Source organism: Corvus kubaryi, unplaced genomic scaffold (assembly GCF_017639235.1).
Source record: "Corvus kubaryi isolate FWS band 111438036 unplaced genomic scaffold, C.kubaryi_AGA036_p1.0 split1-131, whole genome shotgun sequence".
Classification (NCBI taxonomy): Eukaryota; Metazoa; Chordata; class Aves; order Passeriformes; family Corvidae; genus Corvus; species Corvus kubaryi.
The window spans coordinates 20504699-20532190 of NW_024582073.1; the positions used below are offsets into that span (position 1 = coordinate 20504699).

Consider the following 27492-nt stretch of genomic DNA (forward strand, 5'->3'; position numbering starts at 1 on the left):
CTACCTTAGGAAAAGAACTGTCAAAGTCTCCCACCCTAACACACTTCTGAGCATAGCCAAAGGCAGGTGAGAGCACTTTTTTGAGCTGTAAGAGCCTTACAGAATATGTACAGCAGTTGTGACCTGCGATTAAAGCCTTTTGACTCAAGATATTCAGATAATAGCTTCTGTTGAGGGGTGGGTGTATGAGAAAGGAGCTAAGGCAATTTGCAGGAACACCCTGCCTTGGGGGGCCACTGCCTGGCTTTAGAGGACATGGAGCTGCTCCCTAAAAGGGGTAACTAGAAATAACTGCAATCTTACATGGCATCTACAGCCAAGTCTCAAGAGATTGCAAATACCTTGCCTTCAATATATTCTTGGCTTTTCTATTTACTAGAGGTATCTCTTTACTAATTATCAGCCAGGGTTATACAGCCTTCCCAAGTACAGCAGAATCAGGATTTGTGGTGTGCATGGCAGCTGCCTCTTTTTCCTACATTTTTTGCAAAATAAAGGCATGCAGTGAGGCAAGCCTCTGAAACACATTTAATTAGATAAGCTGAATCTGCAATGTAGAATTTGGAAACTGTCCAGGTTCAGGATGGATAATTCAGTAATCTGGCTGGGTGGATAGTGTGTGTGAATCAGCTAGTGCTCTTCTGGCTTTCCCCTCCAACCCAGTTATTCATTTGACCACCCCTTCTCCCTTCTACAAACTGTGGGGTTTTTCACATTGCCATGCCTCTGAAACACAAACACAAAACACACACACACACAGAGGAGTAGAGAAGTGGAGGTGAAGAGATGAACTTGCACAATATTATAATCTGGAACTCAAGGTGCCTGTGGTCCTTACCCTGGTAACTGCACCTGCTCACAGGTTGAAGTTAATTCACTATGATCCCACACCATCTTTTAACATTGTCTGAGAAGTGTTGGAAGTGTGTCATGTTCCCTGCATGCCCATGCCTGGGACCAGAGACAAAACCCCATGGGGCAGAGGGCAGTGGGGAAGGGGCAAAGCTCCCAGTGAGTACAGTGATGGCTTCTGCTGCTGGAGGGAAGAGGGAGACTGGGACCTGGGGGAACAACTTCAGTGGAGAACAGAAAGCTTCGAGAATTGAAGCTGCACAGCAGATTAAAAAAAGGAATCATTGCCTGGCATTTTCTCTCTCAACAGCAAACTGCTGGCCAGCTGCTGTGAAAGGAAACTCATCAAATTGCTTCCAGTGTCACCTGGAGATCTAAAATAATTCTTAGCTAGCTAGAAAATATTTGGGCTTAACTGACTGTGGTAGTGCTGCAACCCCATGGAAAAATACGGCAAGGAAGGGGGAGACAGAGCTGAAAATGCAGGAGACGTGCTGCGTTTGCACAGCAGGCTGCTGGTCCCCGGGCAGCCTGTCATCACTCCCTGCTGCTCACAGAGCAGGTACTCGATGTGTGCCTGCAGAATACAAGAGAATAACACATCTGTGCTCCAGAGGATGCTTCAGCTTCACTGGCCTACGAGCAGGGATCAATCCATGTCTGACAAATGAAGAATTTTTAAATGACAGATCATGTGAAAGTTGATTTCAGAGGGCTTTTTGTGCTTGGTTGGGTTATTATGTGTGTAATATGCTGCAGGCAGTGATTGAAACATTTCTTGCAGCTCTCTCCTCCCTCATGTGAGTTCCCTGGTACTCACTAACACATTTGCTTTCACAGTATAATCTGCCTTACTGAGAGGAGTGCTTATTTTCATCTACCTCCCTGAAGAAGTTTTGCAAGGCTGTGAAAGCAGACTATCTTTGAGAAATCTAAGACTCAATTCCTTTTGGTTGAAAATTTTGGGGTTCCATTTTGGGAAAACATTTGTGGTGTAGCTCCATTGCAGAAGACCTTTTTAAAAGCCTGATTCCTGATGTCTCTTTCAATTAATCATACTTTCCAAGAAATTTTATTTAATATGTCAGAGTTAAACAAAAGTGCACATATGTCATGCAGCTGCAAATAAATTACCTGTTCAACTCCAATAGCACTCAAGCCTCATGAAATTCTTTTTCTCAGCTCATCTGTCTGTACCCAGACAGATGAGCTGAGAAAATTCTGCATAAGTATCGTCTCTTCAAATTAGAAGTAAACCCTTTTTTTTTTTTTTGTGACAGGGCAGCAAGGAAGCCTGTGCTTTACCCCCTTTAATAAAAGAACAAGAAGGAACAGTTTTCTTTTTCCAAGATTCTCCAGTGAGTATTTTTCACAAGCAATATATTTTCTTCTTTCAAGATAAATATATTGCTCTTTTGCTGGTTGAAAAATGAAGCCAAAGAATCTATATTAATCTCATCATTTTAAACTGAAAAAAGCCATGTGTGCTGTAAGAAGCTAACAAGAAGAGACGGCTGACCAGCATCAAGGTTTCCACTGTGATTTCACTCTTGTTGTGTGTCTGCTGTCCAGACAATTCCTGAACTACAAAGGCCAGAGTCAAAGTGCTGCCTTTATACTGCACAAGAGCACTTCAGCTCCAAGCAGGTTTAGCAGTGGGCACATACCAACTCCATTTCTTCTAACAAAGATCTTCCCATTTGTCTCTCCAGCACATATCAGCATCTTTTCTGCAGAACAGTCACTACCACTGCTGGTCCTGCATGCAGTGATCACATCTATGCAAGACAAAGCAAGAAACTGAGGAAATCTCAAGCCAAATTAAATTGCATAAACTCCAAGTACTGTAAGAATATGGTGAGACTGGAATAATCTAATTTACAGTTAACAAACCCAATTCTGGCAAATTTCAATCAAATCTGATACACAGCTCCAGAAGTCACTGAGAACTGGGAGAGAGATGAACAAGCAGACAGAAGATTCCCTACAAAAACAGAACAAAAAAAAATAAATTCAGCCAGGGACTGCTTTGTCCTGTTAGGACTCAGCCGAGAAAACACACACCGATTTGTATGCAAATTCGAAAAAGGGCAGGAAAAACTTCTTTAGCAGGTAGAAAGTCATGCTGACATGCTGCTCTAAGTGCATGTCTTATTGCATGCACAAATCTTTTCCAAAACACACCTTCCAGCTGTGTTCGTGTTTCCATGTGGGACAGATGCTTGGCCAGAGCAGTATCTTTTGCACTGAAGCCCTATTCTCACCCCACTGAATTTACCAAGGCTTAGAGTTCCAAAGTGTGCAGGGGTAAAGGCTGCCCAAGACCTGCTGTGGTAATTTCTCTCCTTTGCATACAGCCATCTGTACAGACAGGATGGTCTTGCAATGTGCTACAGATGTTTTTTACCTCTTACACAGGGAGTGTGACTTATAAAACAAACATTTAGGATTTTTACAGGTCGTAAAAGGCAAGTATTAAAGACAAATGAAATATTATTGAACAGATTTTTACATTTCTTAAATCTTCCCACCGTGTCTTCCGCACCAAGACCAGTCTAGCAGTATAAGGCCCAAAATATATTCCCCCGAAAGTGCAAAGGAAAATCCTTTTATCACATCCAAAGCAAAAGTGAAATTCAGGGCAGCATGTTGTCCTAGACTTTTTTAGGCACAAGAATCTCATTTACACTAAGATTCTGCTCAGTGTCTCAAGGTTGCACCTCTAGCAGTGGCATATTCACTGGGTCTGAATAGTTTAACACAACTTTAGAGAAGTCACAGAGCTTTTAAGGAATATCAGCAAACCCATATAATGGTAGAAGTTGTGTGGCACAAAGAGGCAACTGTGGAATTCAGCCTTCAGAGGATCATCCTGGCCACGGATGCAATCCAGATTTACAGGACAATCTGTAAGAGACCCAAGACCCATCAGAGTGAAATTAAAACAGATATGTACTTCAAAGGAGTAAAGAGGTTAGTTAATTTTAAAAAATGCAAATTCTAGCCTGATACCATGAAAATGGATATTAAGGTGTTCAAAAGTTCTCTATTAGGAAGTACAAAGTTGCCTTAGTTGGAGGAGCTCCAAACTAATGTGTTATTAGTAGTTGGATGGTTACTATGTGCTTCCACAACAGGATAAAACGATGTTGAAAAGTTTCCAACACTGTTTACTAATATATTAGGATGTGGTTTAGAAGGAATTATTTGTTTTTAAAAGCATCTGATGAAGAAGCAGACCTGCTAGTCAGGGTGACAACCAGCCCCAACTGTGTGACACTTTCTTTGGGTACCATACCAAGACAACTTTAAGATTACAGCCTTTCCTCCCATCTTAAAGTCCACTGCCCAGGTGGACTGTCAGATCAGTCCTATTCCTGAGCAGATTTGCCTTTCCCTTTTATTTCTCAGGTTTCACTACTTCTGCCTTTCTCCATCTGATCAGATGAATTATCAAAGCATATTTTTGCTGAGCAGAAAACCCCATCCCAATGCAGCATGGGCAGTTTTTTAAAGAACCCAGTCTTGGTTTTGATGAATAGAGGAGATGAAGCCTGATAGTCCATGCGGATTCCACCAGTTACTCCTGGAGATTCACTGACAGGTTTCTTTGCTCTGAAAAACCTCTAAGATTTTACTTTTAAAACTCAGGCTCCATCACTGTCACCTCTCTGTCTCCACACCCTCCTCTGCAGCTTCCTGCTGCCTCCTTGCCCTGAGCCTCTCACTGACATCTGCCACCCTTGCCTTGCCCCACACGTCTCCTGCTCCAGCCTGGATCTCCTGCAGTCAGGGCTGGAGCGAAGCCAGGCAGCCTTGGTGGAGTTTATCAGCTCAGGATCTGCCAGCAGCAGGTCTTGAATCCCTCTGGGGCTGGTGTAACCCACCACCAAGGCGTGCCTCTGCCGACTGAGGCAGTGCAGGCACTGAGCCTCAGTGTCACCCAGTGTCCCCTCCAGCCATGCCATGCTGCACCAGGACCCTCTGTGCAAACTACTACGTCTGTGCATCGTGGAGCTCTGCCTGTCAAAACCAGCACCTTCGGTCTGCAGTGGGTATGAGGCTGCTGCTGCTCCTGGGTTAATGAGCACACTCACTCTCAGCAGGGCCAATTAGTCTGGGGAAGACGGTGGATTAATTCAGTTGCAGCACTGGCTTGTTTTCTAGTTGTGACCTTGTTTGCCTCTAATTTGGGTACCTTTGCATGTTGTCACACTACATCCTCAGAACTGGCAGCATCCATACTACTTCAGAAATGCCACTTAGTCCTTTAGTTCATATGAGCCTTGTCACGCTCAGTGAAGCTATGCATAAATACGTTTTAAACATCAGACATAAGAACACTTCTCAGGTGTTTCAGGAATCCAGCCCACACAGCCATTTAATGCCAACCTGCGAGTGGCTGATTGCTGCTTCATGCAAAACCTGGACTGACACATTTTTTACTGTATCTATCACAAACAGTACCAAAATGCAGTATAAAATAAAATAATCGAATTAAAATTCTAGTGATCACCACACTACTAGTTCACATGAGGAAGGGACAGCTAGAATGGGCACCTAGAAGGCTGAAAATCCACAGGAAACTCTAAGTTTAGTGACAAGTCCTGAGAACTGATTACATTTATTTGAAGATTGAAATTCTGTTCTGTCTCCCTCACTTGCTCTTGAGAGAGGAAACTAACACTTAAAAGTTGTATGTAAAGCCTTCAAGAAAAAATTTTAAATGAGGTGACTGTCTTCAGTTTTACTTTCAAAATAAATTCCCTTACGCTAGGCTCAAGGTCACAAGGCTCAAGACAGTAGTAGCAAAACATTTTAGTAGGCCTTTACTATAAACATATAATTTAAACCAAAAAAGAGTTAAAATTTTTAAAAATCATGAGAAAATTTTTCATTATACTTGCAATAACTTGAATTATTTTACCATATCCATATTTTAATTTTACCTAGTCATCAAGGCTGAAATATCTTGTTATTGCCATAATTCTCCAGGTAGCAACTGTATTACTAAAGACAATATGAAATAAAATACGGAATTTTCCTGATTAGTAGAAGCAATGTAGCAGGACAAAAAAAAATTAAAAAGAAAGGTTTTATTCAGTATCTTTAAGACATAGACAGAACCAAATTTCTGGAAAATTGTCTCTTTCATCTGTCAGAAAATTGAGTCTGTAATTATGTTTTAGATCTTGGTACAGACTTAGTATTTATATAATTGTTATGCAGTTCTTCTTTAGATGTATGTTAATGTGCCATTTTTTGAGTTTTCATAATTTTCATGTATAGATGATTCATTTTCAGCAGCAGTAAAGAAATCTTGAAAATTTTCATCTTTTTTTTCCACACGTTTTTGCAAATCCGGTCATAGCTCTGCATGGATGGGAGTTTGTAACCAAGTATTTTCAGGCTGCATATTTACAGAAACAGCTCTGTGCTAATGCGAAGTAACCACGGAAAGCTGTGACAGGCTTCATTCTCCAGCAGCACTGTAAGGAGATATTGGAAACAAGTTGCTGTTGAGAATAACTCTGTTAAATAGTGAATACAGATGTCTTGGTTGTGCAGGGCGTGGGGCGAGGGGGCCGGCAGGCTGGGGAGGTGCGATTAGCCAGGGCCCCCGGCAGGGACGGGGTTATCGCTGGCAGGGACTCCTGCCAGGTCACGGGGCAGTATTTCCCTGAAGCAGACAATCTGCAGGAGTTTAGCCATAATAAAACAGGATAAAGCGTGTTTTCGTAAAAACGGAAAGGACGCAGGCTTGCCCTGCAAAAACAGCTGCAAAAACTGTCAGTGCTTCACAGTCTGACTTTATCAGCTTCTACACTTTAGATATTTAATTCTTCATACAACATTTGAACGGGAATCAGAGGCCAGGAGTAGAAATTTAAGATCTGATTGGGGGAAAATATTTTCAAGGGAATATGGTATTTGGGATTTTGTTTATGCAAAATCTAGTACAAACAGAAGGAATTGAGGGGGGGAAAAGGAAGTAAACTTATTTATCAGACACATTTTCCCACAGAATGATCAGTGAAGCACAGACACTCATTTCAATTTGTGCAATATCCAGTTTAGGGAAGTGCGTGAATATCACAGGGGGAGTTCCAGAATTAAATGTCAAGGTCTCTCAGACCCGGATTCTGCACAGAGAAACCAAAAGGAAAACCTCACTGCTGGCACTTCCAAGATTGCATCAATAACTGTGTTGCTTCACTCATCTCATGCTTGCTGCAGGGCGGTATTTTTGTCTGCAGTTGTAATGCTGCAGCACAGTGATAACTCACTGGGAAAGTGTGTGGGGCTTCACTGTGTAGTTTCATCTGTGCTTGGGCTGATCTTCCAACCTGAGCCCTACCAGGTGCCTTGGCACAACTCTGGGTAGTTCTGTTTCAAACTATGTCAATGCATTCTCTTTTTTTGCTTATAAAAGGGTTTCCACATTTAATGCCTTAATTCCTGCTCAAATTTTAGAGATTTGTCAACAGATAAAAAAGTAGCATGTGGGCACCTATACATTTAATCCAGCTCTGTGTCTACTGCTAGATGACTTGGGCATTACTCATATGCTTTTGTACAGCTCAGAAAGCTTGTGCTTGCAGTCCTTACAGGACTAGGGCCATACTTCATGAGTTAAGAACAGCTCTCCATGGTCAGCCATGTTTGGCCTTGGCATGTTGCATATGACAAGGTCAGCTGTACTCGTCAGGCTCTGGATGTCTAATCAAGCAGAAAGAGCAAGCAGCTATCCCTGGCGGCCTCCCCCGTTCCCCAGCAGAACATTTTTCTGGAGCCCCTGATACTCTTGCAGCGAGTCTTACAGACTTGATTTATGACTAGTGCCCTCAGGAGCTACTGCAATGTTCCTACTTCATTTGATAGTAATAGTTACAGTAGCACAAACTGATAACATTTACAGAGAATCTTTCTGTAAATTACTTGTGTTTACAGAAAAAAATATCCATGAATGTTTCCTTTTTCCCCAACGTTCCATTCTGTCAATACATGTGCTCCTGCATTTGTATAAAAATATCCTCAAGATGCTCATGCTAAAACATCATTGAAACATGCTCAAATAGATATATAGATAGATGTACAAGAGAAATACAGTATTGGAATTAAAGAAGAGAAATACACTCAATATATTCTATCAGAGAAATGCACTAAATAAATACCTGTTTTAAATTGCCCATTCAGTCCATGCACAGTCCAACAAATACGTTGTGCAGTGGGAAGGTCCCCTCCGCTGCTCTCAGCTGAAGTACACAAAGCTCAATTTATCAATTAGATAAAAAGGTTCAGCTACATTTTAATTTCCACATGTTCAAGCACATGACTCAATTAGCAGAAACATTTTGTGGATTAGCTTTTGCAAGCCCTGCTAGAAGGGCCTCGTGTTCTGAACCTTGCTGGAACTGCCCGCGGATGAGCTAATGTGCAGGTGAAACCTGCACAGCCCCGTGCCGCTCGCTGGAAACACTCTGCACGTGGGGGTAGGGTCTCTTCTATTAATTCCAAATGTTTTCAACATCTCAAAGTTATTTGTTTGATAGAGGGCAGTAAAGAAAGGTGAGAAGGACTGTCCCTTTGACCCACAGTGTGGTGCTCTGCAGCAGCACGCAGTAGCCTCGGGTGTTTTTTATGCTCAGGATTAACAGGGATTGGGAACGATGCCGAAGCAGCATGCTGAATCAAGGGTCAGAAATTGCTTTGTGGGGCAATTTTTCTGGTAAGGTAAAAAATAGTGATGATTTCCAAGTGCAAACAAACACCCTAATGCCCTATTTTCAGAATTTGTTTATTTAATCTCAGTTTTTGTACAGTAAATGGTGCAGCTAAGACTTTGTTTGGACGAGCTGGCAATGCTGTGTTTCAAGGCACAAAGGTTCGGCTGCAAGTGACAAAATTATCAGAAATTTTGGGAGAACTGAATGCAAATAAGTTTGTTAGACTTTGACAGCAAACAAGAGAGAAAAGAGAACATGTTTTCAATCAGAGACATCATATTATGCCCTTTTTTCCCTTATTAGGGAAAGCAGTGCAACATTTCTGTTCATGCTGAACTTGCTTTTGGTAGTTGTGGATACAATTTCTTTAAAATATGCATTATTTTTAAAAATCTGTATCTTCCAACTATGTATTGAACTTTGACAACAAAACAACAAAGAAGAATCTCTTGGATCCATTCTCAGTCAGATGGATTTCTATCTCTGGCTTTATTTTTCCCCTTATGCTCATTTTGGCCATATGAAAAATTCAGTATTAGGGAAGGCGAAACATTTCTTTTGCTGCCAAGTCCTCCCCTCATAAAAGCATCATGCCTTTTTTTTCCTCATCCTTGATTCTCTGTGCCTTTGGTCCATTTCTTCGCCACAGTGTCCAAGCATCATAAAAGCCAAAATTCTCTTTTCCCTGGGTTCCTAATAATTATCTCTTACTTGTTTATAAAGTTTTTCTTCTATTCCCCTTTAAGAAAATTGCCAACACTCCACAAAATGCATAATGAATAATAACTATTATTGCAGATGTAGCTGTAAGCACACTCACGAATTATTATTTGAGTTTGATTGCAAATGAAGATTTACACTTAACCTTGCCTCAGATATACATGTATTGAGATTATCAGTAATATCTGTTACAGACAGAAATGTCTCCAAGTTTTCTGTGACAAGCAAAAAACTCCTGTCTTGATTTGCACTATAGCAGTCCCAAGAATGTGACTGTGGAATAAAAGTACTTTCTTCTTTTCCCTTAAGAAGAAGAGATCCACACAGTTCATCATGCTGAGCTAATGTATTTATGGCCCAAACAGTTCTCCTCACCCCCAGACTTCAGGCTTACAGTGGAATCCAAGGTATGTAATGATGATATGAACATGATATACTTTACTGCAATCTGTGCTTCAGGCAGCTGTTAATGCCAGTCTAGCTTTCTGTAGTCTTCAGCCAAAGGCAAGTTGTCTGCAGCATATGTACAGCTCCAGTCCTCGGCATACATCCTGTGAAGTCAATGGCATGCTGAAGTAGACGCCACAGAAGCAAACAGCCATTTGTTGAACCTCAAGTCTCAGACGTTAATATATATTTGGGATCATTTCCCTGCCTAAGAAAGAAATTAATTTCCTTCCTGCCAAATTACAATCGTGGTAGTGTCTAAAGTCTCACACAAAGATCCAGAGACACATTCTACTAAACTTTATGGGAACACTGGGAAAGATGGTCCAGCTCCAAAGAGATAAAGTCAAAGGTGGCAAAAAGGTCAAAACACAGAAAGGAGAAACCAAGAACTTCAGTGGGAAGGGAAACAGAGAGATACACTGACTTTTTCACTACTGCTGAGCAGATCAAGAATAGAAGGATTTGAACTCAGGCTGTTGGATCCTAGTCTAGTCTTCTATTGTATGCTGCTCTTGTGACAGTCTGGGTCAGGAGGGACATGCCTTACTATTTCAATGTTGCCCCAAATAATCTCTTTTTAAGTTGCTTTTGCTATGCAGACCCTTATATACCACTAGTATACTCAATCAGTTTGCAGATGACACTAAATTGGGAAGAGCTGTTGACTTCCTCAAAGGCAGAGAGGCCCTGCAGAGAAACCTTGACAAATGAGAGGGCTGGGCAATCATCAATCATATGAAGGGAACAAGGAAAAGTTCCAGATTCTGCACCTGGGATAGGGCAACCCTGGATGTACAGACAGCCTGGGGAATGAGATGCTGGAAAGCAGCACCATGGAAAGGGACCTGGGGGCCCTGGTCGACAGAAAGTTGAACGTGAGTCAGCAGTGCCCTGGCAGCCAGGAGGGTCAATCCTGTCCTGGGGACATCAGGCACAGCATGGCCAGCCAGGCAAGGAAGGGTCTGCTCTGCACTAGGGCAGCCTCACCTCTAGTCCTGGGGGCAGTTTTGGCTGCCACAATAAAAGGAAGACATGAAACTATTAGAGAGTGTCCAAAGGAGGGCAACAAAGATGCTGAAGGGCCTTGGAGGGGAAGCCGTGTGAGGAGCAGCTGAGGTCACTTGGTCTGTTCAGCCTGGAGGAGACTGAGGGGAGACCTCATTGCAGTTCCAGCTTCCTTGTGAGGGGAAGAGGAGGGGCAGGCAATGATCTCTTCTCTGCAGTACTGACAGAACCCCAGCGAATGGCCTGAAGTTGTGTCAGGGGAGGTTTACGTTGGATATTAGAAAAAGGCTTTTCACTCAGAGGCTGTTTGGGCACTGGAACAGGCTCCCCAGGAAAGTGGTCACAGCACCAAGACTGACAGAGTTCAAGAAGCTTCTGGACAACACTCTCAGGCACATGATGTGACTCTTGGGGATAGTGCTGTGAAGGGCCAGGAGTTGAACTGGATGATCCTAGTGTAGGACCCTTTCAATTCAGGATATTCTAGGATTTTATGATTTTAAATTTTCAGTCCCAGTTGATGGAAGTCATGTGCTACTTTTATTAAAAGGGAGGTCATTATATTTTTTTGTGAGTGCAAATGCTTTCAGTGGCATTCAGGTAAATAATATCCTACTCCCTTAGTTTATGAACATGCTAGGCTTATGTACATTATGTGGATCAAAAATGTGCACAGTGAACTTCTCTGCAGCATCAGTTAGTGGTTCTGGTCCTGAACTGTCAAGGAAGGGAATCAATCAATCTTATTGCTTGTCCTTGGATTCCTGCTCTCATTGATCTGCAGAAAAAACAAGAACATGAGCAATTTTTAAGTTTGGACCTTCAGAAAGCTAAGTAGTGTGGAAGGATTGTTTGGTTTTATTTATATACAGCATTTCTCCTATGACATCCTCATAGGATGTTTATTTTTGTGCAGCAGTATGACATTGCTTACTTATATGTGCTCTCTTTCCCTTCTACAATCTTAAAATATTTTTATACTGAACTGCTGTTGGTAAGCAGTTTCCATTTTTGGATTATTAATTTTAAGTTATTAACATTCAATGATGTTTATCAGTACCTAAATGTACCTCAACTATGAAAATACCAGGTGAAGTATTATCAAAGGCTTCATTAACCTCATCACATATACTTACAGCTTCTCCCTATACTCTTATTTATGTGCATACATTAGTGAAAATAATGGCAACATGTATTGATTCTACTGTGGACTAGATTTTAATTATTAGAGTTCACAGAACAAAGATATCATTAAGTTCATGCAATGCACAACTGCTGTAGCATAACCTTACCTTCTTTGCAAAATTTTCTACAAATCCTGTTCCCTATGATGTGACCGGTTTTAATCACACTGCCAAAATATAGAAATATGTTCATAATTCAGGTGCTGAACACCAAGTACATCTTCAGTGTGGGGGTCTCAACAACTTTTTGGAGTGGAGGGGCATCAACCATGGTTGCAAAGAGGTGGAGCTGAGGTATGGGTGCAGCTATCACCTACATCTGAATTTCTCATTTATAGAGCTAGCTATTGAGGCTGCATTTGCATGTGCACAGTGACAGGCAGGCTTTGTGGACAAGTGAAGATAAGAAGTAGGTGCAAAGTTTGCAGCTGATCAATGTGGACAGCACAGACATGCTGTTTATCTTCCCAGAGCTCCTTGGAAGGGGCTCAACACACCTTCGAGGGCATTTCCTTTTGCAAGAGAGAAAGAGAGCTCCTCTGTGGCCCAACTCCTTAGTGATCTATGAAGGATTAATCACAGGGGGAAACAAGAAGAGCCAAAGTTGTGGAGTTGATTTTTGGCTGAGAGGAGCACTCAAAACCACCACAGATTTCACAGTAGCAGGCAAAACTGATTTCTTGGATCTAGTGCTGCACTGAGTTATGGAAAGGGTGTAGACAGGAAAAGATGACAGCAAGACAACAGGGCAAAAACAGAGAGTAGGAACTGGCTGCATGTTAAGAGGAAATGGAAAAGAAGGCAGAAAAGATATTAATGATATTTTCTTTCCATAAAATCCATATATTCTACTGAATTTTTTTCAATTAGCCTACAATTTCTATGAATGGTATCTGTTCATTCCAGTAATAAATCTAACCCACAGTTTCTAGACCCCATTATTTAATGAGACTTTGGAACATTGTAATTGGATTACTTGCACATTTTTCTCTGATTATTTGCATGTTTCTACTGAAGTATTTGTCTGTGTGACATTCTGACCACTACATTCATCACAAAACACACTTTGGAGTAAATGTAACAGCGGGGGTTTGCTTGCGAAAGCTTTTTAGAAACTGGAATGAAATTCCAAAACAGGACCTAACCTCCATGTGTACAATCATGACACTACTTTAGCATCCTTCAAACACATTTGCAAAGAGCAAAATTAACCATTGAGCATGCTGATCAAGGCATTGATTCTGCAAATACTTACTACCAGGCTTAATCCCTTTGAAAGCACAGGGACTATTCACAGTCAGAAAAGCTGTGCCTGCGAGTAAACATTTGCCTCTCTCAGCCCTTGAAAGCGATTGCAGGCAGTATTTCTCTTCTGGATGGACAGTGCTCTCTTGTTGGCAGTCCACAAGTATGAAATGACATGTACTATAACTGTGAAAATTATGCAGAACCGCCCCTAATAATAGTGTGTAGCCAGCAATTGGTTCGGTGGTGAGAGAGAAGCGCTTAGTCATTCTGTGAGAGGCAGGCAGGAAATGTCGAGATGAACTGTGGTAATTAGACATGTGTTATTAGTATTTATTAAAACACAACTAGTTACACTGGTTGTGCATATTCTGTAGGCAGACCTTTTGCAAACCCGAGTAATCTAGCCTTAGCTGTGCAACATAGACCTTGTTTACAATAGACCTTGTGCTGACCTAGCTATGTCAGTACAGTTAAAGCTGTACCTCTCCAGTTTAGGAGCTGTATAAGAATAGCTTATTTTTCCTTAGCAGAAGGAAAACCAGTGGCAGCGTAAAACACCTTCATACCAGTACAAGCATACATCATTTTAAATAGTATCGTTAAATGGGTTGTAAAAATCCATGCAGCTGAGTTAACGTAGTTAATTTGGTGTATGATGTATGAAGAGACAAGACTCCCTATTTCACAAATAACTGTCAATTGATGAATCTCACTCCTCTTGTACGTGAGAAGGAGAGAAGTGAAAATGACCAGTGTTTATGATAGAACCTTTTTTGTCTAAGCAACTTGTGACCTAACCAGCATTTGCAAACTCAGTGAAATGCAATGTATTCATTTGGTGGCTGCCTGTAAAAGTACATGAATCAGTCTAAACTGATTCTTTGCATAGGAATGAAGAGGGAATTACCATGGCTGGATGGAGAGAAGCCGCTCATTTAAGAAAACAGTAAGAGATCACAGAGGGATAAATCTCTCTGGCATCACACATTTTACTATAATGTTCCAGATTCTCATCTTGAAAATGGAAGGGATTTTCCTTCCGTTTTTTCATCTGTTTTCATTCATCCAGTCACATAAAGTAATATCTATATGTGAATAAGAAATGGCCTGTGTTATGGCAAAAGCTGAAGAAGATTTCTGTTTCCCAGTGATCACTGATGAGCCCCATGGTGCTGGTGGACAGATGGCAGAACCAGGCAGCAGAGACAGGGCTTCTGCTTGGACCCCTGCCTCTGGCCTGCTGTAAAACCTTTGGTAAATCACCTTCTCTCTCTGTGTCTCACTTTTTTCCTTTACAAAATGAGAGAAGGTCAATTTGCAAAGCAATTTGAGAAATAACTATGGCAAAAATATTAGTTGGGTGGAATTGTTACTAGCTTCTATACCTTCTTTTCTTGTGCAAGAGCTACCATCACAGACAGAAATTTCAGTTTTGCTAATTAGAAAATTTACTACTTTTGGATCTAAATCTGAATTCAGATTTCAAGTGAAGTTCAAAATTTCAAATCATTGAATGTGTTTTTTCAGTTTCATAAGATGCAAATTTTCATACAGAATACTTCAATAAAACACATTTTATTCCTATTTATGATCACAAGTATCCAAATGGAGACAATAAATCTGCACAGCAATGCTAGCTCTTTTTGAAGATTCTCCTCACAATGTATTTATAGAGAAATTGATCCAAATACTTCCACTACCAAACACTAACAGTAATTCCATCAGGCTGAATCACTGAGTAACCTTGTTTCTGACACTATAATCAGATATATCACATGAAAGTAGTGAACTGAATGCATCATGCACTGGGTGGCTGCTGAGAAAGAGATACTGAAAGTTAGGAAAGAGAAAATAGCACACAAATATGGGATCTAAAAAACTAAGCAAGGATTTAGAGCCCATTGTTCCTTGCTGTATCTTACTAGTAAACTTACCTACAATTACAGTGACAACAACAAAAAAGTTTTGATTTGCATAATTGCCTGTAATGTGGCACATCTTTTACACAAACTCTAGAATATGGAAATAAAATTATTCACAAGTCAAAATATTTTCAGGATCAGAACCGATATGCAGTCATGAAATCATAGACTAGTTTGGGTTGGAAGGGACCCTTAAAGCTCATCTAGTCCAACCCTCCTGCAATGAGCAGGGACATCTTACATTAGACCAGGTTGCCCAGAGCCCTGTCCAGCCCAACTTTGAATGTTCCCAGGGATGGGGCATCCAATTTCTCGCTGAGCAACCTGTTCCAGTGTTTCACCACCCTAATCATAAAAAATTTGTCCCTTACAACTAGTCTGGATCCCCCCTCCTTTCATTTAAAAGCAACAGGTCCATGGCTTTCTTCTACTGAGGATCCCAAGTGGGATGCAGTAGTCAAGGTGGAGTTTCACCAGAGTGGAGAGTACAGGGGCAGAATCACCTCCTGTGACTTGCTGCCCATGCTGTTTTGGATGCAGCCTGGGATACTTTCTAAGCTCCAAGTGCACACTGCCAGCTCATGTCCAATTTTTCATCCACCAACACCCCCAAGTTCTTCTCCACAGGGCTTCTCTCAGTCCATTCATCCCCCAGCCTGCAATGATACGAGGAGCTGCCCCAAAGCAGGTGCAAGACCTTGCACTTGACCATGTGGAACCTCATGAGATACCCATGTGCCCACTTCTTGAGCATGTCCGGGTCCCTCTTGCTTACTTGAAATTGTCTCTATTTTTGTTTTACTGTTGTCTCTATTTTGTATACAGTAGCTAAATTTATGCACATTAATCACGTATTTTATATTTGAAATGTTTCTGTTATGATATTTTTGTTGATATAGCACAGAAAATAATCCAAAGCATACATTTTAATACATTCTCTGTCAAATTATTTAATCTATTTCATAATGGACCACTCCTTTACTTTTTTATTTTCTGTGTTCTTGGTAAGTGCAAGAAATTCTCTTTATACATCATCAAAACTATGCATTATAATAATACATTATCTTCTGTAATATAGAAACTTTGTTGTTATGAAAATGGTGCATTACACAATTCCTGGTAATCCTTTCCAATATTTAAAGGTATGATCCTGAACACTGGTGACCCAGACCCCAATGGCTTTATCAATATGAATTTTTGCTGAGCTGCTTGCCAGGATGCACATCATGAAATATGTTAGTAGCTTTTGTTTTACTAATTATCTTTTGGATATTATCCCAGCATCTTGTGGTCATTCCAAATCATGTTTGTACAAGATGGGTTTGAAGCAATTCTCCCAATTCAGTGACTTCTAAGTTCAATTAAGTTCAGAGGCAGGCTTTGATGTACTCCCTTCTCTTACCAAGCTCTAATTCTGCCCAAATTTGTATGAAAATGGATTTGTAAACGTTCATATATGGATGACAAATGCAGTCTAGGAGCTAACCAGGTTGTCTTCTTCCTGTCCTTTAGTTGTAAACTGTCTACTTTTCTGGCTCTAACTTAGGAAACCATTTTAACCTGTGATTAAATCTCAGTGAAATTAAGACTTCAGCACACATTTAAGGCTCAGCTAACACTTCAGTGTTTAAAGGGGCAGATTAATAACATGCATTCCTGAAAGAATATTTATCATGGTAAACCATTATTTCCCTGTGATTGGAAAACACAGGCAATCCACCAAAAGAAATCTATGAGATCATGAGAAACTGAAAAATATATTAAATAGCACTGAGACAACTTAAATATTCAAATTTTGTGAGGTCCGACATAGTAAGTTTGGTAGCTCCGCCCTTTCTATACCCTGCAGGTGACTCCTGGCATTATCTCAGTCCTCCACAACCCTCACTCCCTTATCATTCACCTTCAAGCATTCAGTTGATTTCTTGAAACACGCATGGAAATGATGTACACTTATACTGAGAAATGCAGGGATGTACCATTCACCACTCCTTGCTGAAAAACCTGTATAATTTATAGATGTGAATATATTGTAGCATATACATGTATATTTATGGATTTCTGCTTTCACTTTTATGCACCTCTGCAACAAACTTTGCAACACCAGTATTTTCTTCTTTCCAAGGAAATAAGGAATTTGTGTATATTAACCAAGTAAACACAGATTCATCTCTGTGTAACACTTTATCTGACATTTTTCTGAACTGCCAATTGGCTACATCAATGTTATTCTGTGCCTTCTAGAAGTCCTCAACTAAGCTGTCAGCATGCTGAAGGTGGGAGACTATTGGAACATTCTATAAATGCTATATCCTGTCGAAATACGGCAGAGCTCATATGGTCCTTCCACAGAGACCTTCCAGGTATGGGGATTTACAGGGTGCATTCTGTTCTGACAAAAACCAAATGTACACCATATTGTTTAATGCAACCTAAATATTTTAACTAATGTTTAATCTTCAGAAGCAGGTTTTCCAGTATCATATTAATGGAAATATTCTGTGGTGGCTTCTTGTGAAGTCCCTTATATTGTAACGTACAAATGGCTCTTTTGATTATCTTAAGACATGGAAAAAGAGCTGAAAGAAACAACCCTAATGCAAGATGAAAGGAGCATTCACAGCTGTATTTGATAAAACCTTCCCAAAGAGATAACTTAAATTATGAAACTTATTTTTTCCATTGGCATTACATTAATCTTTTACCAAGATATTCAGCCACTGCAAATAGCAACTGATACTGTCTGCAACTATGATACACTACCATGGGTGTTGTTCCAGCCAAATACAGCCTACAAGACAATTCCTGTCATACCACTATTACCATCTTGTACAATCTTAGACTGGACATGAAAGGAAATTACTAATTCAGGAGGTGCATGAATATCAGCAGAAGTTGCTGCTCCCACATGAAGGAGTGGTTTGCTATCGCTTGGCAAGGAGACACTGGCATATTTGTCCAGCAGCTCAAGGGCTAAGAAAGTGGAACATGCAGGTGCATGCACCTCCATAAGTCTTTTCACCTTCTAGGAATGGGTTGCTGCTGCAATAATATTATCACAAGACCCTGTCTGTAGAGAGTTCTGTCACCGTTCTAGTGAGTGCAGCAATGTTTTGGTACAACCTCTCTATTCAGCCCTGGGCAGTCTGAGAGCCTGGTAAGACCAGTGGAAAGACAGAGCTTTTACCAACGGAGCAGCACCATACTGTCCACCGTGCCAAGGATGACATACTCTTGACAGGTGATAAATCATGTCAACCTCCATAGCTGCCATGTTTCCATTGTGACTATATCTATGCATCTATTTATTATGATGCTTTATCTTGCAGGTTTTAAATATGATGTATTAAAACACGGTGCACCGTAATCTAAATGCAATGAAGCAACTAACTGTAAAAGCCAAAATTAGGATCCAGAGAACAATGTATTTCAAATTAAGTGGGAACAAGATTACTTGTTAGCTGAAAATAATGAGCGCCTTCAGTGCCTTATGTGTATGCAAATGATAGGCGTGCCAAAGGAATATAATCTCAGATGACATTACAAAATCTACATGAAAAATAAGAGAAGTGCACTGGAGAATCTAATCATCATTGAATTAAAAGAAAATCCCCCCCACCCCCCATCAACATCACAAGCAAAAAGAATGTTGATTTAACATACAACTGCATAAACTCAAAACCTGCCTGCCCCAGTGAGACATGCCTCTGGTGAGCCCCTGAAATGGGGTGGTAAGCAATTAAAATGTTCTCTGCATCTACAGTTTAAAAAAAAATAATTACCAAATCATGGGAGCTTGTTATCATCTGTACATCTGTATCATAACTGTACATAATTGTAAAAGCAGAATAGTTAATGCAAACAATCACACATTCCAAATCGGAGATCAATCACTGAAAAAATGTAAGCACTTATAATTGACTTTGGATGAGACCAGCAGCAGCAGTGAAACCAGGCAGTTATTAAATTTCAGCTGAGCTATTGCTAGGATTTTCTTTGTAAAACAAATGAGGCAGTACTTTTAATGTACATTGGAAGTACTTTCTACCACTAGCTCATGTAACAGTTTTCAAAACTCCCTTGTCACAAATAATGACAAGCAGTGACTGTCTAGAAAAGTCAGTTAACGAGTTTGCTGAAAAAAAAATTGCAGCTGAATACCTCACTTTCACTGCATGATACATTACCAGGCAGTTGGTGGTGAATCTATGAAACAAGGAACATGGATTATAGTATCATATATATTGATAACTCCATTCACAGAAGGAAAACTGCACAGACACACAGGGAATGCATCAAATAAGGAGTTCAATCCAACCTACAGGAAATGACTCCCTCATTTAAAACTGGGTGACTGTAAGCAGGGAAACTGCCTTCTTTACTTTTTCCAAATGTGTGTATCTTGAAGATGAGAGGGCAAAAAACATGTTTCAGTTGTAAGAGCCTATTTCTGCTCATTGGTCTTCCTACCAGTTTTGTAATAGCTCCAGTCTGTATGGTGTCTAAAATCCAAGAGAGCTATTCAGGTCACCTAACATTACATAGAAGAGCTTAAAATTTACTAGGGTTTCCATATTGGACTCCAAAATTTTCTATATAGACTCTACCCTCCCCCACACCTCAGATACTTAAAAGTATCCCAAACTGAACTCTTAAAGCTGTAATTGAGAAAGAAATGCCTAAGTTCATCCCCAGAGAGGCCATTCCCACACCTAACATCCATGAATAGCTCTGAATTCAGCTCAAATTCCATTTAGTACTCCCAGCTGACACTAGCACTCTTACCCTGCCTGCAGAGTGAGCTCCTCCAGAAGACTGGTCTAACCAGCAGTGTAGAGACTACCTTAGGATGAGGTCCACATCTCCCTCTTTTCAACTCTCAGTAACTCGCTCATGAGATAGAGACAGTATTCACAGTTTGCACTGCAAAATTGAGTAAACTGCGTACATATAAATGGAAACAGAGTTTGAATCCCAAGACTTTTAGACTTGTCATTATAAAGAAGGATCTTCTGCAACAAGATAAAGGGAGTTTGGGTCTGGTTTTATATTCTTCTTGGTTCTGTCTTTCCTTTCTGAACAATAACCTAGCTGCAACAAGAGGGATGGAGAGTAGCGTGTATCCATGGGCATTCTACCGTTTGCTCTTTCCTTGGGAAAATCAGAATCTGTGAGTTCAGCTCACTCAAGACTGAAAAGGTCCTAGACCTAGACCTAGAAAAAACATTTCTGTCTTCCAGGACAAATGCCCAAACCAACAGGTACCTTTGCACAGGACTACACAGTACTTAACTGTTAGCACAGCTGGCCAACAACAACTGCCTAGCATCATCAGGAGGCAGCAGAAGCCAAGAACCACCCCGATAGGAAACCTGGATGCAGCTGCACTAGTTTTGAGGAGTGGGATGAAAGAGCAGTCATGTGGATGTGAAGTGGGAGCCTCTCATGGCTCCTACTTGTAAAAATGTCTTGATGTCAAGAGTTTGTTCTGGAAAAGCCAAACCTGCTGACTCTTCAGATGGTTTTCAAAAATGTTTTGCACTGATGAGCTCTAAGCAGTTCTCCGTTTCAGCATGTGGGAGTGCTGGATCAGCTGGCAGATGTAGGCAGTCGGAGGAGAGAAGCTGGTGCCTCACACAGGTGCCCTCAATCCCTTTTTACAGGGCCTTATAGTTTTTCACTGACTATGGAAGAAACGTTGCCATAGTATTTTTTGCCACAGCAATACTTCAATTCCAGATACGGAAACCACTTTTATGCCCAAGAGTGAAACATGGAATTCAGCTTGTTTCTTAGGAATATAATTTCCTACCTGGAAAACTTCGAAGTCAAATACTGTTCATTGTACAGAAGCATATGCATCTGTGAAAGTACGCTCCCAGGAATAAAAATCTATAAAATCAAAACAGTGTAATAAGCCAGAAAGTGATGCCCTTGGCTATCAATTCTTATTCAATGCCATGAATATTGATATTTACATTTAGGAGGAAAATATTTATTCTGAGAAATAATCTATTCTCTTATTTAATGTTACTGCATTCATTTTACCCCTTTAATAAATAATGTTCAAGCAATCCACCTTGTAGGATTATATTCTCATCTGTGATCTGTAATTGTGGCCGAATCCTGCCATTTAATATTCTCCTCTGATATGCCACCCTGAATGTCTTGATTAGCTTGGTCTTTAGTGCCTCCTCCCTATGTTATGTGAACACAGTAGGGCCTGCAGTCAGCCTCAAAGAAAAAAAATATTACTTTCTTAGGGGAAATGACCCCTACAAATGAATTCTCTACACCTGGAAAAGCTGGCTGGGTTTAGGCATTTAAATGTTCCTTTATTTCATGACCTCTTCAACTGCCAAAATGTGTGTGTGGGGGGGGGTGTTTTAACACCAAGACAGCAATTTTTGTTCAGCCAGTTAAAGCTACGCCTGCTTTTTTGCTTCTTCACAGTTGATATTGAAACAGTACCAAACTCAAAAGACACCTCTATTTTAACAAAAAAATCCTAATAAAACCAGAAAACAAGTAGTTTTCATCTCAGCAGAGATAACTCCCTTGAGAGAAAACACCTTTTCAGCATAAACACATAAACTGGCCTTGGAAAGTGAGGTAATTTTCTTCCCATTAACAAGTTCCAATGAGTAACTCTTTAAATGAGCATCTAAATCTAATTCACTTAGAATTACAAGCCAAAATATCATGAAATATACATTAGAGAGCATATCAGTGTAGTTGCAAAATATTGAAATATTAGCTACTTCTTGAGAGAAAAATACCCTCTCCTTCTTTCATGCTGCTCAAATGGTTTCTATTTCAGGCTGACAGCCCTGTAGTCAATCACACCAGCTAGAAATCTCTTCCCAGAGCAGCTACAGCTTTGAAAATGCAGATACTAGAGCTCTGCATGTACTGCCAATTTTTTTCCCCTAATATCAAAATAGTAATGTTTTTGGTTAGGATTCAATATCCTTTTAAAATGCTGCTTTTGTCAAACTTGACTTTCCCCCCATTGTATATGAACTCTTTGTAATGGCTACAGGTATTAATCAGCCACTATTAACAGCCCTTTGATATCTACAGAATTAGTTATTTCTAATGGCAGCACTTCCCAGCCTATCAGTTCTACCAGAAAGCAGCAGTGGCCATTTTTCCTTTTGCTCCCACACACAGATAAAACAGTTCACACACATAAAAATATCAGCATTATTATTATTATTATTATTAACAAGAACAACAATAATAATCTTATTACAGCCTGTAACTCATGTATACAGATTCCTTCACCTGTCTCATCTTTCAAATGAAGTCTGGGGGATTTTTTTCATTTTTTTTAAGCATCTGAAAACATGCAACCTTTATGCTTTGCAGTTTTTACTATGGGATCAGATAAGAAAACTTTTTTGATCAGTCAAAACATAATGTAAAAGTTGCAGGACGATAAGCTATTAATACACAAAGGAATACTTTTCTATTACCAGGGTCTGCAACAGAATATTTTGTTACAAAAATGCTAAGGAAAAGAATAATACCTTTAGTGCAAGTGCTTTAAGAACGCGATAAAATTTCAAGTGTTTCCTTCGCCTTTCATTTATATAGATGATTAATAAAGATCGTAGGACATTCATTCCAAAATCTGTGGCCAGATTGTCAGCTAGGAGAATGCATTCAAGTCTGTTTTCAACATTTTCACTGACTGAGAATATGGCCAATATCTGAAAAAAAAAAAAAAAAAAAATTGGTGGAATTAGTGCAGAACAATAATTGTATTTCTGATGAACAAGGCAAGGATTGGATGCTGATGCTGCAGGCTACTCAAGGATGTTTAATTGTATTCATGAACTATTTGTGAGACAGTGAGCTGCCAAAACCTCAGACATTTCCAACATGGTAATTCTGGAGTATATAGGAAAAAAACAGATGTCACAATGTGTTTCATCTAGTTTAAAACTTAACATGTAATTAACTTAATAGCTTGACAATAGCTGATGTAGCAACAAATATAATGCAATTAAATTCATACCTCATTATGACATCAAATTCTTCTACATATGCATTACAAAAAAGATCAGATTTTGAGAAACTGGTATATTTAATGGTGACTAACTGTCCTTAAAATGCAATTGCATGTAATACTTGCTTTGTATTTCATCACTTGTGAAAATGATTTCATTTTTGTAACACTGTACTTCCTGTAGTCCTTTCATTACGCCACAAGTGAAAGCTATTTGTCAGTGTGTGGTTTCAAATGCTGTATCTGGGTACTTGGACCTTTACAGTCATTATGTAGTATAACGCTTGCATTTTCTTTATCTTTTTGTACTGCTTGGCTGTCTGTCCAAACTGCTGCAGGCAATTATCATGGATCTTTATCATCTTCTCTGAATACTTTCTACAGTAGACCTCAGGTGGTCTGTTCTATGCACACAGCACCGTGTTGAGAGAGAGTCCTGTTCATGTATTATTGTGGACTGCCCAAAGGTTTCTCAAGGTATTATTAGGGTTTCCCAATTGTTAGTGCTGCAGGATGAAAAGGGTAAGAGTAACACTGAAACAAAATAATTAAAAAAAAAAAAGTGGAGTCCTAAAGAAATACCAACACCGAGCCCAGACACTTGCTACAGAACAGCACTGCCTGACCTGCAGTTTCTGTGGCAGTTTCCTACATGCAATTTGTGTTCAAAGAAAACAAAAATACATTTTGAGGTTATAGTGATCAAGTTGCATAAAACAGAAAATAAATTTACTTTGAATTATGTAATTGAATTTTCAAGTGACTCAGATCTTCCAAGCTCACCATGCTAGTGTGTTCCTCTTAAAGATATTGAAACCTCTTTGAGACAAGTCTGAAAGGAAAAAGTTGAACTGTAGCCTAATGAAAGTCCCACTAAAATATAATGTCACATTCCATTTATTGCTGTAGATGCTGACAACAGAGTGGCCCTCTGATCCTGTGGGTATCTACAGCCTGGTTTTTCACTGCACAGGGATATTATTAGGAAAGAGGGATCAGTAAAAAGGAATCTGAAACCCGATCTAGTGCTGAGGAATGCCTTTTGAATGTGTCATTTGAACCGAGTTATTACTTCTAGGAGGTGTGAACGTTTTTGTTCAAAACCTGAAATGGACCCTGAAAAGTAGTAAAAAAGTTAGGCAAGCCTTCGTAGAATTAAGAAAAGTAGTTTCAAATAGATAATTATAACTTTGAATCTGTGCATCAAGATTTCAAATAGAACTCATCATGTGTCTGTTGCATATTCTCTGTTTCAGCTTACATTAGGTCTATCAATTTTCTAGATTTTAAAAACACATATGAATTTATGTATTTATTTAGATCCTGCACACTTAGATGATCTTTTTAGTTCTCAAACTACATGTATTCCCTCATGAATGGTACTATATCACCATTTCTAAAATGCTGAATGGGCAGATTGTTTTTATCAAGCATTTTATATGAACAGTTTATGAACTGTGAACAACAGGACTGTCTAATGATTATTTATCGTGACTTTCAAAGTTAACTCATACATAATCCCTGCTCAGGGAAAATCAGGGGATTTTTATTGCACCTACAAGGAAATTTTAGGGAATATTATAAACTGACTGATTTTAAGGAAGTAAGAGGAATGGCTGACAATAAAATGTTTACAAGCTGTGGCTATGTAATATTGAACTGCTGTGCAATTTCTCCTTCAGCAGGTTCCTCAAAGGAAAAAACACTATATAATGAAATGGATACATTTTTAGAAATTTACTGGAGACCCTTTCAGCAGGGATCACAATGAAAAAGGGAAACGGTGATACTTGCTGAGGCTGACAGCTAAAGGCAGAAGTCCGTCAGTCACTCAGTTGTGGTTTAGCATTCTTTTCAACACAGATCATTCAGCCTTCATTTTTCAAACAAGTGCTGTCACCTAAAATGCACACCCACATAGTTGTTCTCACTGAGTGCAGGTTATCACACAGAGGACACAAACGGTTTCCCATAGAAAACTTCCATCTTTGATAGCACTTCAGAAAGGAAAAGCCACTGATTGCAGTTCACATGCTCTATCCCTATGGCTTTTTGGAGGAAAAGTTCATTAGCTGCTTCACATGCCAAGGGACCAGCTGTCCTTCAGCACATGGAGCAACTCTGATTGACCAGGAGGACAAGTGGGAAATAAGCTCACAGCAGTGCCAGCACAGCATATGGTTATGTACCAGCTGTTTCTGAAATGCTTGCCAAACGGAGATCAGAACTGGGTTGGTTGTTAGGAAAATAAAACCCAACAAAAACCAACAAACAAACAAAAAAGTTCCACTGTCGGGATTCCTGAGATCTGACCACAAAACCAGAACTGTCAATTTGAAATGTCATACAGCAACTAAGTGAATATTCAGAATAATGTCATTGGCCTCCATGCTCTGACTTGCTCCATTACGAGAACACCAATATTCTGACCATTTGTTCCTTCTATAGAGATTTCGGAGGAAAATGTTTAGAAAGGGTGAAACAAGGTAAGTGGATTCATATTGATGATATACATTACTAATACATTGAGGATATGTGCAGAAGACTGTATGGAGATTGATTTAAACTGGTGCCAATTGTTACCACAGACAAATCTCAGGTGCCCCATATTTTAGTATATTTTATTCTACCTTGAAAAGGGGAACTCACATTCTGAGCTCCTGAACAAAAGGAGATTTGATTGCGATTGGTGCGAATTGTGCTACAGTGGTAGTGAAATGCTTCTGATAAACTAGGGGAATGACTCAGCAGAAAAAGTCAGCAGGATTTTTCCCCCAAAGCTTTTCAGTTTCAATTTTTCATAACAAGAAAATAACTTGAATAGTAATTAAATGGTTCAGAGAACAATTCTGTCCTTTTATTACAGGGTTTAAAGCACTACTTTTCTTTAGATCTCTCCCAAAACACTCCTGCAAGGTTTGGAGAAAGTAACTGATTAACTGCACGTTCATACGACATCAATTACTGCCTCAGCAGCATTTAAGAATGTGAGCTGGTAGCTCACATAGGTACAGAATCCTGCATACTTAACTTTTGACTAGTCTAAATCAGATTTATGACTAAATTAGGTGCTAAGGATGTTCAAAATAGGCAAACCCTAGCTGAAACAAAATTAATAATGCTGCTCTGTATCAGGAAATTGAGTATACAGGCTGGGAGGCAGTGTTTGCATTCATGTTTCTTATGAGATGTACTTTTTATATACAGACTTAACTTGTTGAAAGGCCTAAATGGGACTACATCCGGTACTGAGGGATCATCTTTTCAAAGACGATCATAGTTCCAGTGACTGAAGATGTTGTGCACAAAAGAAGCAGTGTGAGCCAACATGGATGACATACTGCGTTTTGGAACTCCAGGAGCCACACGTTGAGCAGAGAACAAAAAGAAGAAAACCTCAGGATTACACAGACAGAAGACTTACTTTGACATCTTACATAATATTGACTTTCCTTAGGCCCGTATGTGTTCATGTATTTCAGAAATGTGGGATGGTAATGTACACCTGAAAAGGGCATCATTATTTTCCCAATTAAGAAGCTTAATGAGTACTTTGGTGTGTCTTGTCATATTTTCAGCCTTAGTGGCCCGTTTTCACCCATCTACTATGCTAAAAATGTTGCCCTTTCATTACTCCACGGTTGTGTAAACAGTTGTGATTAAACTGGCATTTAATCAATTGGAACAAAATCTCCGTGGCTCCCGAGGAGCTCACCTACTAAACCCGACTGTCAATGGCACCAATCTTCTAACAAGACGACTTCCCTCCCAGACGGGCTTTCATTGCGCAGTAAAATAAACTTTCATTTGCTAACCTTGCCCTCGGAGTCGTTCAGGATTTCAAAAGGATCTCACATGACAAACACCGCTACGCTCCATCATTATCCCCCACGCCCTCCCTCGCATTCCTGCCCCGGCCCTGCCTGGCTGTTCCCCTCCCCGGCGGCACAGCCCTCCCGAAGGGCGCGGGTGGTTCCGGCCGGCGGCTCTCCCGCCTGGGCGGCTGCCCCGAGGGCCGGCGCCGCTCCCGCCGCCCGCCCGGTGACTTCCGAGCGCCTCGCCCGCCACTTCCCTGCTCAGGCGTCAGGCGGACAGCGCGGCGCTCTCCCGGCGGGCGGGAGGCTGTACAACCAGGGCAAAGGGACATTTCCCCTCCTCCCCCCGCCCTTCCTGCGCCGCGGCCGCGACATGGAGGCGGCTCGCCGAAGCCCGGGCCCTACTGACAACGACGGAGATAGAGACAGGGCCGGGCACAGGACGGAGCGGTGCGGGCGTCCCCCGCATCCCGCCCGCCAGCGCAGTGCTCGCAAGCCCCTCGCCGCCCGGCCGGCGCAGCCCCACCGACCTGGGACCCGGGCCGCCCTCTGGGC

General features: G+C 40.5%; 1 long non-coding RNA gene across 2 annotated transcripts; it reads right to left on the reverse strand.

The window, feature by feature from the left end:
- Positions 1–5933: 5933 nt before the first annotated feature.
- On the reverse strand, positions 5934–27492 carry LOC121676445. 2 transcript variants are annotated; one of them, XR_006020461.1, is made up of 5 exons: positions 26337–27491; positions 22641–22823; positions 20921–21000; positions 8028–9850; positions 5934–6341 (listed from the first exon to the last, which is right to left on the reverse strand). It is a non-coding gene; the product is annotated as an uncharacterized LOC121676445 (long non-coding RNA). The 2 variants fall into 2 exon arrangements; XR_006020460.1 differs by having other exon boundaries at positions 22641–27492.